This window comes from Harpia harpyja, chromosome 1 (assembly GCF_026419915.1).
Source record: "Harpia harpyja isolate bHarHar1 chromosome 1, bHarHar1 primary haplotype, whole genome shotgun sequence".
Taxonomy (NCBI): Eukaryota; Metazoa; Chordata; class Aves; order Accipitriformes; family Accipitridae; genus Harpia; species Harpia harpyja.
Window position 1 is genome coordinate 52,891,698 of NC_068940.1, and position 12,308 is coordinate 52,904,005.

General features: G+C 38.7%; 1 protein-coding gene across 4 annotated transcripts in view; it reads left to right on the forward strand.

Moving 5' to 3' along the window:
* The window catches only part of ULK4 (unc-51 like kinase 4), a 267,671-nt gene that overhangs the window by 152,381 nt on the left and 102,982 nt on the right, over positions 1–12,308 (forward strand). The gene's annotated exons all lie outside the window — the stretch shown is intronic.

Below are 12,308 nucleotides of genomic sequence, written 5' to 3' on the forward strand. Positions count from 1 at the left end.
GTTGCTCAAAATCCTCTAGGTCTCTACTATGTCTAGAGGATTGCCTGTTGTCCTTTGGACCTTGCTGGACCCTGGTAGTTGGCACTTCCCTTAATCTTCTCCAATTACAAAGGCTGTAATAGTGCTTATTCTGAACAATTTTTAAAAGTTAGGTTTTCTTGGAAGGCTAAACTGGCTAGGAATACATAGTTGAGAGTTGCTGAGAGAACAGGTTTCATACAACCTTTGCAAAGAAGGCTTGGAGGGATCTTATTCCTGTTTGTAGCTACCTCATGGGACAGTACAGAGAAGATGAAGCCTGACTTGTCTCAGCAGTGCACAATGGAAGGACAAGAGGATGAATGCAAGTTGGAAGATGGGAAATTCCAGCTTGATATAGGAAGAAACTTTTTGCTGTGGGGAGGGTGGTCAAACACTGGAACAAGGGTCCAGAGGGGTTGTAGCATCTCCATCCTTGGAGACTCTTAAAACTTAGGTGGATGCAGCCCTGAGCAAGGGATTGGACGAAAGAGTTCCAAAGGTGCCTTCAACCATATGTCATTCTGTGATTGGCCCAATCCAGTCCATCTTCTTAAAAACCAACCAACCCACCAACCAAAAACTACCCCACAGGTTATCTCCTAGCATGGTAGCCACCATTCACTGTGTCTGTACCTGTGGTTAGATATGTTAACTCCTCTAGATTAGGATCCAAGTCAGTAATCTCGCAGGCAAGTTTGGGTTTCCTAGCTCTTCATCTATTTCCTGCTTCCTAATTCCATGTGTGCTTTGACCTTTAAGTAAGCAAGGTGGATGGCCTGAAGTGGCAATGCTTATTCAGGTGGCTTGGTTCCGCTCCCATTTCTCCCTTATCTGAGCCAGCTACATTTTATACTGCACGAGGGTGTTCTTTTATGAACCAAATCCAAGACAGACTGTAGATCAGAGTTGGGTGGGTGGATGTAAAAAGTCAGTGAGTGTTCCTGCCAACTTGTTTTCTCTGGCAATACTCTTGGACATTATGCAAGGTACCTTAAATATGAGTCTTGCTTTTGTGGGTTTTGAACAGTGTTCTGAACGAATTTTTTAATTAAGTGGTATATATGAGACTTTTGTGATTGGGTAATTTGGATATTGCTGTGGAGAATTTAGGGCAAAAAAGGTAATATTTTCCTAATGATTATATTTTTACTTAAAAACAGTGCAGCTCTGACCTTTAAGGGAGCATGCCAACTTCAGCTTTGCACCTGACAGCTAAAGTTGATGCTATTAGATTTTTCTTAGAAAATGGGAAGAGTTTCCTCTAATACTAAATGGAAAACAAGTGTACTTAGATGTTAACTAACACCTTTCTTTTTAATTCTGTCACCTTTGGAACTGTTAAGATTTGTAGAATATTTGAAATATGTACCAAGAAAGAAGACTTCTATAGTGTTTAGGAGAATTATATGTAAAAAAAAAAAAGAAAAAGAAAAATTAAGGATTGATTAATAAGTACTCTATTGTAGTTTAAACTATGGTGTTAAGTATTTTCATTGTTTTTCTCTGCAATTCAGACATCCTATAAAAACCTGTTGTTTTCTCACACTAGGTAAAGATGGCTTGAATCCATGCATAGTTCAAAAGACTTTAAAAAAAAAAAAGGAAAAGACATGAATTTTTGCCCTGAAAGGGAAATCGTATTTCTTTCATTTGTCATTTTATATTGATATATAGCTTTAAATAATAGTGTCCAGTATTTCATTTCATAGTGTGTTCTTCTGTCTAGCCCATTCCATCAGGAATAATTCTGTTAGTGTTCCCCCAGTTTAGTCTGAATGAGAGGAGTTTATGACCTTTTTCTGTGGTCACTGAACATTGTACCAGGAATTTCAGTTCAGTCATCAGATCAGTCCGTCAGTCTTGGGAACTCAAGACAGAAGGGTATTGAGCTTATATTCCTTAATGATGGATGTCACCAGCAGCAGGAGTGAGACAGCAGGACTGACCATCACCACAGACCGCCCTAAGACTTGGATAGGCATGCCAATTGGTAGTCAGGTTCTCTCCCCTCCCAGTTTTTCTGCAAACACAAAGTGTTTTAAGGTCTTACAAAGTTTACAGTGCAGAATTTCTGGATCAAGGGTTTTTCCCCCTCTTCAACAGTTTTGGGTTGGTTTTTTTTTTTTTTTGGTAGTCGTAAAGCTGTTTAGCATTGTGGTGGGTTGACCCTGGCTGAACGCCAGGTGCCCACCAAAGCCGTTCTATCACTCCCCCTCCTCAGCTGGACAGGGGAGAGAAAAATATAACAAAGGGCTTGTGGGTCGAGATAAGGACAGGAGAGATCAGTCACCAATTACCATCACGGGCAAAACAGACTCAGCTTGGGGAAAATTAAATCAATTTATTACAAATCAACCGGAGTAGGGTAATGAGAAATAAAACCAAATCTCAGAACACCTTCCCTCCACCCCTCCCTTCTTCCCGGGCACAACTTCACTCCCAGATTCTCTACCAACCCCCCCCAGCGGCACAGGGGGACGGGGATGGGGTTTACGGTCAGTTCATCACATGTTATTTTCTGCCGCTTCATCCTCCTCAGGGGGAGGACTCATCACACTCTTCCCCTGCTCCAGCCCACGGGAGACAGTCCTCCATGAACTTCTCCAACGTGGGTCCTTCCCACGGGCTGCAGTTCTTCACGAACTGCTCCAGCATGGGTCCCTTCCACGGCGTGCAGTCCTTCAGGAGCACACTGCTCCAGCGTGGGTTCCCCACAGGGTCACAAGTCCTGCCAGAAAACCTGCTCTGTGGGCTCCTCTCTCCACAGATCCACAGGTCCTGCCAGGAGCCTGCTCCAGCGCGGGGTTCCCACGGGGTCACAGCCTCCTTCGGGAACCCACCTGCTGCGGCGTGGGGTCCTCCACGGGCTGCATGTAGATATCTGCTCCACCGTGGACCTCCATGGACTGCAGGGGGACAACCTGCCTCACCATGGTCTTCACCACGGGCTGCAGGGGAATCTCTGCTCCGGTGCCTGGAGCATCTCCTCTCCCTCCTTCTTCACTGACCTTGGTGTCTGCAGGGTTGTTTCTCTCACATGTTCTGACTCCTCTCTCTGGCTGCTGTTTCTGTCCCAGCAACTTTTTTTTTTCCTTCTTAAAAATGTTCACACAGAGGCGTTACCAGTATCGCTGATTGGCTCGGCCTTGGCCAGCGGCGGGTCTGTCTTAGAGCCGGCTGATATTGGCTCTGTCGGACACGGGAAGCTTCCAGCAGCTTCTCACAGAAGCCACCCCTGTAACCCCCCCGGCTACCAAAACCTTGCCACACAAAGCCAATACAAGCATTCACATATTCTTTCATCACACTTGATTTGAGCCTTTTTTGATAGAAGTTTTGTACATAACCTTCAGAATCTTGTGAGTATTTGTGTAATTAAAATCCTCTCAAGTTTTTTTGACACCTAATACTACTCACTTTCAGTTTAATTTGCACTTCTTTTCAAAGCAACCCTGAAATCTGTATGTGTTCTGAAGTATTGCACAATGTGCCTGCTGTCAACAGTCCCGACTCTACATACGCAGCGATGCAAGACGTGTTGCCATTATCACTCGGGAATGAGAGATCGTGGTTAGATAAAAACACAGTCTAATAAAAACATCTGCTTAATCCTTAGTCCTGGTCAGAAAAGCAATCTGAATGTTACAGATTGTAAGAGGAAGTATTACAGTGGTAAGCAGAAAAACATTGTGCCGTGTTAATCCATGTGTGGATTTTGGGTTTCCCATCTCAAAAAGGTTGTAGTAGAACTGCAAAAAATGCAAAGGAAAGAGGCACAGATGATCAAAGGTCTGGAATGGCTGCTGTGGAAGAGATTACTCTTCCATACACTTTAGTCTGGAAGGTGATGATTGAGAGGGAAGTATGACATATACATAGCATACAGTCATGAGTGGCACATACAAGGTGAATAGGGAACAGTATTGCTGTTCACTGTATCTTCTAATATAACACCTGTATTACAAGAACTAAAGAATATTTGCAGCTGGGATCTTAAAGACCGACAAAAGGTGATACTGCTTCTTCCAGGGTTAAGCTCAGCTGTGAACTCTGTCCCATAGGGTCCGCAGTTTACTTGAATTAAAAAAGAGACTGGACAAAGTCATGGAAGAAAAATCCATTGAGAGCTATTATATTCAAAAGATCTGCTTCTGGCTCAAAGTCCTTGGGCTGTGAATTCCTAGAGGCTGGGGAAAGTGTTCTGTATACCTGGCTTGTACTTGCAGGGCTTCTTCTGTCGCAAGTGTTTTAGATAGGTTGTTGGGGTAGGTAGACTTTTAGTTTAAACTGAGTCAGGTTCTGCTTTATATACTGAAAATGCATACATGGGAAACTTTCTGTATTTTAAGTTTTTAGTTATTAGCTGTAGAAGTTTGTCTTGCCACTCCTCCTTTTGTATGAGAAACCAGATTATTTTTTATGATTTAAACAAAATTACTTGTCTTCTGAAGCAACAAGCTATTTCTTTGAGAAATTAGCAAATTAAAATACATAGTATTAGCTTTGAGTTATGAGCTTAATTTTCAGTCTGTGCTGTTTATTTGGTTGGATGCAAATATGTTGGTATTAATGAGTACATGGGTTAAAAATATACAGTAATTTTGAGAATTCAGAAACAAATTTGGACATAAAGTTTGTATTTAAGCTTTTATTTTTAGTTGTATGAATTACAAAATATATAGTATTTAATATCAAGCTCTGTTTCAGTCCTTTAACTCCAGCAGGGTTTACTTGTGTGAATGTAGGTGTCTGCCTGTATCTCTAATTGTACCTGACTTAAGAAATGTTTTGGAAATTTCTTCTTGATTAAGGAAGGTAGTAATAATAACAAAAATCTATTCCTATTTTTAAGTTGCATCCTGCTCCATCTCAGTGTGAGTTATTCAGTAGGCATATCCTGAATTTTTATCATAATTTCCTAACATAAGTTTTGTCCTAAGTATTTCTAATTAGAATTTATATTGTCTTGTTTATATGTTATGAAATATGTATCCTTAAACAGCATATGCAAAAAGGTATTTTTCACTTACTCACGAATGCTTTTTTAGAATACCAAAAGTAATTAGGTTCTGTGATTTGGTGTAATGTTGGGGTTTTTTTCAGAGTGTGTGTATGTGTTTTTCACTATAGAGAAACTTGCTGGAAACTGTGGCCACAAAATGGAATATATACTCTTAGGAGTTTTCATGCTAAAAATGATGTATGATTTTTTTTTTCTCATTTTCAGTTCAAGGAGAATTATTGACAGGTTATAAGACTTACAAGTCCTTTTACATTTTTAACTGAATATTTAGTATCTATGATAAAACTATGGGGTTAATGGTGCTGGTATAATATTAATTAATTTATTATGCTAAAATGATTCTGAAGGCTGGTATGTTTCAAATAGTATGTCATTCACAAATAAGTAAAATAATCTTTTCTACTTAGAAATGTCATTTATAAAAAAGTCAAATATCTAAATTACAATTGGAGATTGAGTATTTGTGTGTGTAAATATGTATCTATTTTGCCATGTACTTAAGTCATTGCAGTTATGTCTAAAAATCAGGTGGTACCTAATCTACTTCCCAGGTTAACTCATGTTTGTTTATTTTAATGGGAGTTTGATTCATCTAGGGGCTCTTGTTTGCATGAAAAACGTTGGAAATTCTTCTGTTTGAATAGACATCTTTGAGGGTTTTTCATGCTTTCTTTGGCTATTGTGGGTTACTTGGACTCCATATGAAATCTGATTTTTGTCATACCTTATTTCCTTTAGGTCTTTTTTGAAGTATGGTCGTGATCACGTTACTTTTTTGTACAGGCAACTAGAAAGGGCATAAAAAAAGGCTGGACTGGGTCAGATCAATGGTCTTGGCTAGCCTGCTAGTTTTGTATCTGACAGTGGCCACAAGTGGATGTCTAGAAAAAAGTTATCAGAAAGACTAATCCTATCTGATGTGTCCACCAAGTACTTTCTCTACATCCAACCACTTTCAACTCAAGACCCCCCTGAGCTGGCTGTAGTTACTGCGGATTTAGTATTCGCAATGGACATCCTTTCCATGGCCTTGTCCAACCTAGCTCCCCTTGAGGGCTCATAATAAACTGCTCAAGTTCCCAACACTGTGGTAAGGCGCTGCACAGCCTGGCTTTGCATAGTGTGAAAAAACAGCTCCTTTTTTCTGTTTTGAACATGGCTCCTATCAGATTAATTGATTATTTCTTGGTTCTGTATTCAAGAAATCAGCAAACAATGGATCTTCATCCACTTATGAAACCCTTGATTTTATAAATGACAATATTCCCCCCTCAGTTGACTAAAACAGTTTGCTGGACTACAAAGCCATCATTACTTAGGTGTTTTTAAATGGAAGCTGTTCCACACTTTTGATCATTCTCGCTGCTTTCTCAGAATATTTTCCACCTTCATATATAATTTTTGAGATGTAGGACCAGAGCGGAGTGTTCAAAGGGTAGATGAGCTGTGGGTTTATACAGTGGCATAGCGGTGTTCTCTTTTTTTATTCTTCCTTCTTTTCCTTACATTTCACTTTGGTTTTTTGCCTGCTATCATTGAGCTGTCATTTGTGTGAAACTGTCTCTCCTAACCTGAGGTTATTAGTTCATATATGAAGTTAGTATTTTTTCCCCACCAGGTACATCGCTTTATGTACCTTAAATTTCAAATGTACCTTTAGATAGATACAATGTTTCTCCCTCCATTTACACAGATTCCCTATCTATGAACAAGTTTCAGAGCTCTCGATGTTTAACATAGCACATTTCCACAGGATTTGTATGACATTAAAGCTCTTTTCACTCAGTCATTATAATTGGACAATTTTCACACTTATTAGAGAAAAAATACTTGGGAGGTGGTTGGGGATGGGTAAAGGGATAATTGCGCTCCTTTTTAATTAGAGATTTAACTGGTATCATGCTCAGAAAGCACATTACTTCCGTCACACCCCTTTCCTCCAAATGTTCCTTGGCATTTTCTGCCTTTCTCCTATGTTTTAATTTAAATAATGCAGCAAAAGTAGTTAATCTTCTGGATTGGTAGCTGGTTCTGCTGTGAATAAAATCAAACAAATTAAATTCTTTATCTTTCATCATCCATCCTCCCCCACTTTTATCGGTAGCTGGTAAATCTTGCCTCCTGTTGTTTTAGAGTTTTTTTTCTCAGTCTCACAGTCCTGCAGTGCCCACAGCTTGGACACATTTCATTTTATTTACTAGTTCTCCTACAATCAGATTGTCATTTTGTAATATTCGTATATATATATGTGTATATATATAAAATAAACATATATATATTTGTGACATTGTTTATGTTAGAAGTCTCAACATCTTTGTGATCTCATAAGTGCCCTTCATACTGGATGGTGTAACACAAAAAAGAAGAAATGTGCCTGGTGCCAGGAGTTACATGTCAGTTGATGGTAAGCAGGGGAAGAGGGAGGGGGGAGAACAGTTTTGGGAAGCTGACAGGGCTGCTCTTGTCTGTAAGTCCTGCATGCCCCAGGGCTGGCTGGCATGCAACCCTGCGGCCTTCCCTCGCTCCCACCCCAACTTGGCCAGTCCCTTATCACAGATTGAGCCAAAGGGCTCCTGGAGACCTCGTGAAGAGGAGGGGCTGCAGCACCATGCTGCATGCATGTGAAACGCAGGTGGTGCAGAAAGACTGAGAGTGATGATTCTTCCTGACATGAGGCTTCACAAGTCTAGTACCAAATTATGTCCTCTAAGAATTAGAAGTTATAGGGAGAAATCCTGACCTTTCCACAGTTGATGTGTATTTTTTGAGAAATTTTAAACAGGTCATAAAGAAACAAATCACCATCAATGAAAATGTTCACCCAAGGTGAACAAATTCTACATTTAAATATTTATTTATTATTGCTGTAGAAGAAATATTAAAGTAAAATCTCATTCCTTCCAAACTTTGTGTTTGTCAGGCTAATTAAGACCAATCTGCTACTTTACTGTTCCTGCTAATGCAAATATCAAGGCAAAGAGAAAGCATTTAATGAAAAATACATACTGAAGTAAAGCTGGGATGCATGCTTTTCGGAGCAAGAGTTATTGATCTTGTGACCAGAATTTTACTGTGATATTATTACTGTTCTGACAAACAACTGAGGCATATCTCCTGCTCTCATCTAAATAAATATTGGTGTAGGAATGTGGCAGTTGCTGACTATATGTTTATTGACCAGCCGTATTCTGATGACTAAGGTAATAAGCTATTGTGTGCTTTACAATAGAGCATGTAAAAGAATATTGAATGTCCGTGAATGGTTTCTGGCTGACAGAGGGTTCCACATTATGCTTCTGAACTCTGATCATTTATCTAGAAATTTGTCTGGTTTGGCTTCAGTCATGTATAATGCATTCCTTATGTTAATGTCTTCCTGAAGAGTTCATATGGCGGGATGATAATTAGATTTTAGAATGTCAGTCTTCCACAAAGCAAAACAATTTAAATCTTAATATTCTGCTTTTGACTTTCTGTTTTTAACTGTAGTCATTTACTCATTGTCTTATGTGCTTGGTTTCTAAATATATTTTGTTTTATAAAATGTTTTTATAGGCAAGCTTAAAAATCATTGCTTTGCTGAAGTAGATTTATAATCAAATATATGCAAAAAGATTAAGCCTACCATGATCTAATCTTTAGTTTACCCCCTGCAACTTTCTAATTACAATTATAACAGTAGCATCGTCTCAAAGACTCAGCTGAAATTTTGTGGTCTCTTTTTTTCTCTTAGGTTTGTCTTTCAAGTCCCCTGTTTGTATTACTAGGTTCAGTTTCTGCCCCTTGCTTGCTTTGCGCAAGTAGTTCTTTACTGCTCATATGGCTACCGGAAGCAAAATTGTGCCCTAGAACCATTTTCTTTCTTTTTCATGTACCTCATTCCTTTCAAACTCCCACCTACCAAATAAAATAATAACCTGTTCAAACATGGTGAAACTAAATATGGTGGCTGACAGCTTTCACTCTGCAGTTTAAGTGACGGCCATAAATTTATCCCTGTGGCAGGTACTTAATCGCTGTTTGGTGGGTGACATCGCTTTTAATTTTCTGTTGCTATGTCATGTGATTTGGTATGGAGTTTGGCAATAAACTAGGTTGTGTGCAAGGACAAAACAGATTTTTTTCAGTTACTTTACTGATTTGAGTAAAGTATCCTTTCTTCCTGGTGAATCCTTTCTACTTGGTGCATACTTTATTCATTTGACTAAAGCAGAAAGGACGTGTACAAGGGTCGATAGCTCCTTTCACTACTGCAGAGAGTGAAGGATTATTCTGTAAACATTTCAATTCATTTGTTACTGTATATTGTGAAGTTCTACATTTGCTTGCCCTGTAACAAGTTCTGGAGCAGGATTTAAATTCACTGCACGTAGCTAACTTTAGGGCTCACATCTGGATGGCACTGCAGGAGCATATTGCTGAAAGCAAACAGACTAGCAGTTCTGATGCTAACAATGGAGTCTGAGAAAACACTGGATGCTTGAATAAGATTCCATTAAAAAGGGGGGAGTGAGAGGGATGTCTAATGCAGTCCATTTAATGCAGAACTCTCCAGAGAGTGAAGTGGGGATTATGCCTGCTGCCCTTCTTATTAAAGGGTGGTACAGAAGATGCTTGTTGGGCGAATGGTATCTCCATAACAGACGCTCTATTACTCATGAATATGTTTCTAATTATATCTTAATGATCTCAGCCACAAATAGGAAGACAAAAATCTTTGCCTCCCTGAGTTGTTACCTCAGTGGCTGCAGGATTGGCAAGGTTTAGGTTATCCATCTCCTCTCACTAATCCCAGGGGACTTCATTGTGAGAAATGAGACTTGTTTATGATGGTGAATTAAATTGCTGTAAAAGGTTATTTCAACAGACAGTTGGGAAATCATAATAAAATAATTTAGTAAAAATGGGAGCTAGAGTATGCTTAATGAAACATGATTGGATTTAATTTTCTTGCTATTTCAGTCATTAAAGGTACATTATCCTTTCTCAGACCTCATTTGGGCTCTTTGCCACAGACTCGCTCTTAGTAACAGACTAAAACTTGCATGTTCCATTAGGATATGAAAATGGCTAATGATACCCTACTCTTCTCTCCCTGGCTTTTGTAAAATTTCTGTTACTAGCTTTTCAGATATATTTTAGCTGTTTTCCTCTTTCATCCTTTTATTCCCTCTCACATTTATTGTATGCAATTTCAGTATGAATAACTATTGAGGGAGGAAAGGTTGAATGAAACAAAGTAAAATACTACTATAGTTACCTTAATAACTGTAAGATGGCTCATTATGACTAATTAGAAAATTAACTGCTTCAGTTATTACTAGGACCCTGTGTTCTAACAAAGTTAATATTTTGATCAGTTCATATAAAACACATTTTTATGCTATCTTAATCCAGTGGTCCAATTATTTGGGGGTTTTTGTTTTGGTGGTGGTTTTTTCCTTATTCTTTCCTTTTACAGTGCAATGATACATTGTGTGACATTGTATATGGGCTAAAATTTCTGTCTGGCCTCTAGTGATAATAAATTTAGTTCTCAATGATATTTTATGCCTTTCTCTTAGCATCAAAATGGTACTTTGATTTAAAAGTCTCCAGCTCCTTTTCAGGCTATGAGTTTGTATGAGAATAAAACTACTCTTTGTTGGTAGACAACTTGGCCAGAGCAGCAGAACCTTGCTGACAGGAACTGGTGATGGCTCCATGGTTTTCAGGACTTGAGTGTGTTGTTTGAGGAAGGAAATATTTGGGTTGTTTCAGTGTTTCATTATGTTATTCCAATTTGAATGTAGGTTTCACTGAGAAAGGCTTCTTGTGTTCAGGGTGAAATTTCTGCACAAAGTGGCATGGAAAGCAGAGGAGAAAGGCAGACCTCAGGGCAGCCAGTAGTTGTTAATCAGGAATGCCCTAGGGGAAGGGGCCAAGTGCAGATCCCAAGTTCAGAATCACCCAGACAGAATGGCTGACACTGGGTGTGTGAAGCTCAAAATAAGTATTTTGAGTACTAGGCAAGATGTTTCACTAGCATCTCACCATGTCCTACTGAAGTTGCTTCAGTTTGTATACATTACATTTTCCTTATAGCAGAGGCTTCTGGTGACCTGGACTTTCACTTAAAATGAGGAGAAATAGAAGAACTTCAGTCCACTACACTTCGTGGGAGATAGTGAACCACTGTGGGATATACCTAGGGAGTGCGTCAGTGCAGACTGGGAACACTTTTTTGAAGTCTTGCATATTTGAAGGAATGGAAAATCCAGCTCTGTTTTGAAACAACATAGAGTCTCAAGTCATTAATTTTTCAGTGTTGGTAGAATGGTTTCATTTGAATTTTGTATGTCATAGTTAAAATAATTTAGGAGAAAATGTGTGTGTATATCTATATTTATGTGTGTGTATATATATATTTAATGTATCCTGTCATTTTAAAGCAATAGACATAAATTCTCATATAAACATGTAGTATCTATTTACTACTGAAATGAGCTACATGAGGGGGAAAAGAAATAAAGGTCACTCTTTTGGGGGTTGAAGGCACTATGTTTGCAGTGCCTTCATAGTGTATCTCTTAGGTTTCTAGGCGATAACTTCCTTAACAGTCATGGAAAGCAGGAAGGTTTGAATTGAACCTGTGCTCAGAAGAAAACACAAATTGGTGACTGGAATATATCTCTGTTGTTAATAACTAGAATTTGGTTTTGTAACCTATACCAATTTTCAAACCTGTATTCCTAAAGTTCATTTCTTGAATCAGTATGTAGGCACCTAAATAGAAATTACTTTGGAGGAAGAGGTGAGGCGAGACTATGAAGAAAACTATAATAAATCAGTTGGAAATTACCCTGGAAAGATGTGCAAATTAAAAAATAGCGTTCAACATATTGTTAAGAATACTACTAATAAAGTGCAGAATAACTTCCTCTGAGAAAGAAGTAGGGCTTGTTTAGAAGAGCTTCCTATTTTGCTGATGTTAGTCATTCTTGATTCTGTCTGATCCATCTGTTAACCTCCTATAAAAATGGAATAAATTATGCGTGAGATCATATGTAGCAGCAAGAGGTATACTTTCTTTTAAGTCATAGCATCTGATACTGCTTTGCAAATGCTTATGAGAAGCAGAATTGGTGTCCTTCCCTTGTATTCTTGTAGATCTGAGTTAAGACCAGCTTTTAAATCTAAAGTTGTGCCTTTGCCTTCTTGTTAGCTGTCATTTCTTTCTCCATTTTACTTTCTTCCCATCAGTTCTGGTTCAGATGCTGCTTTG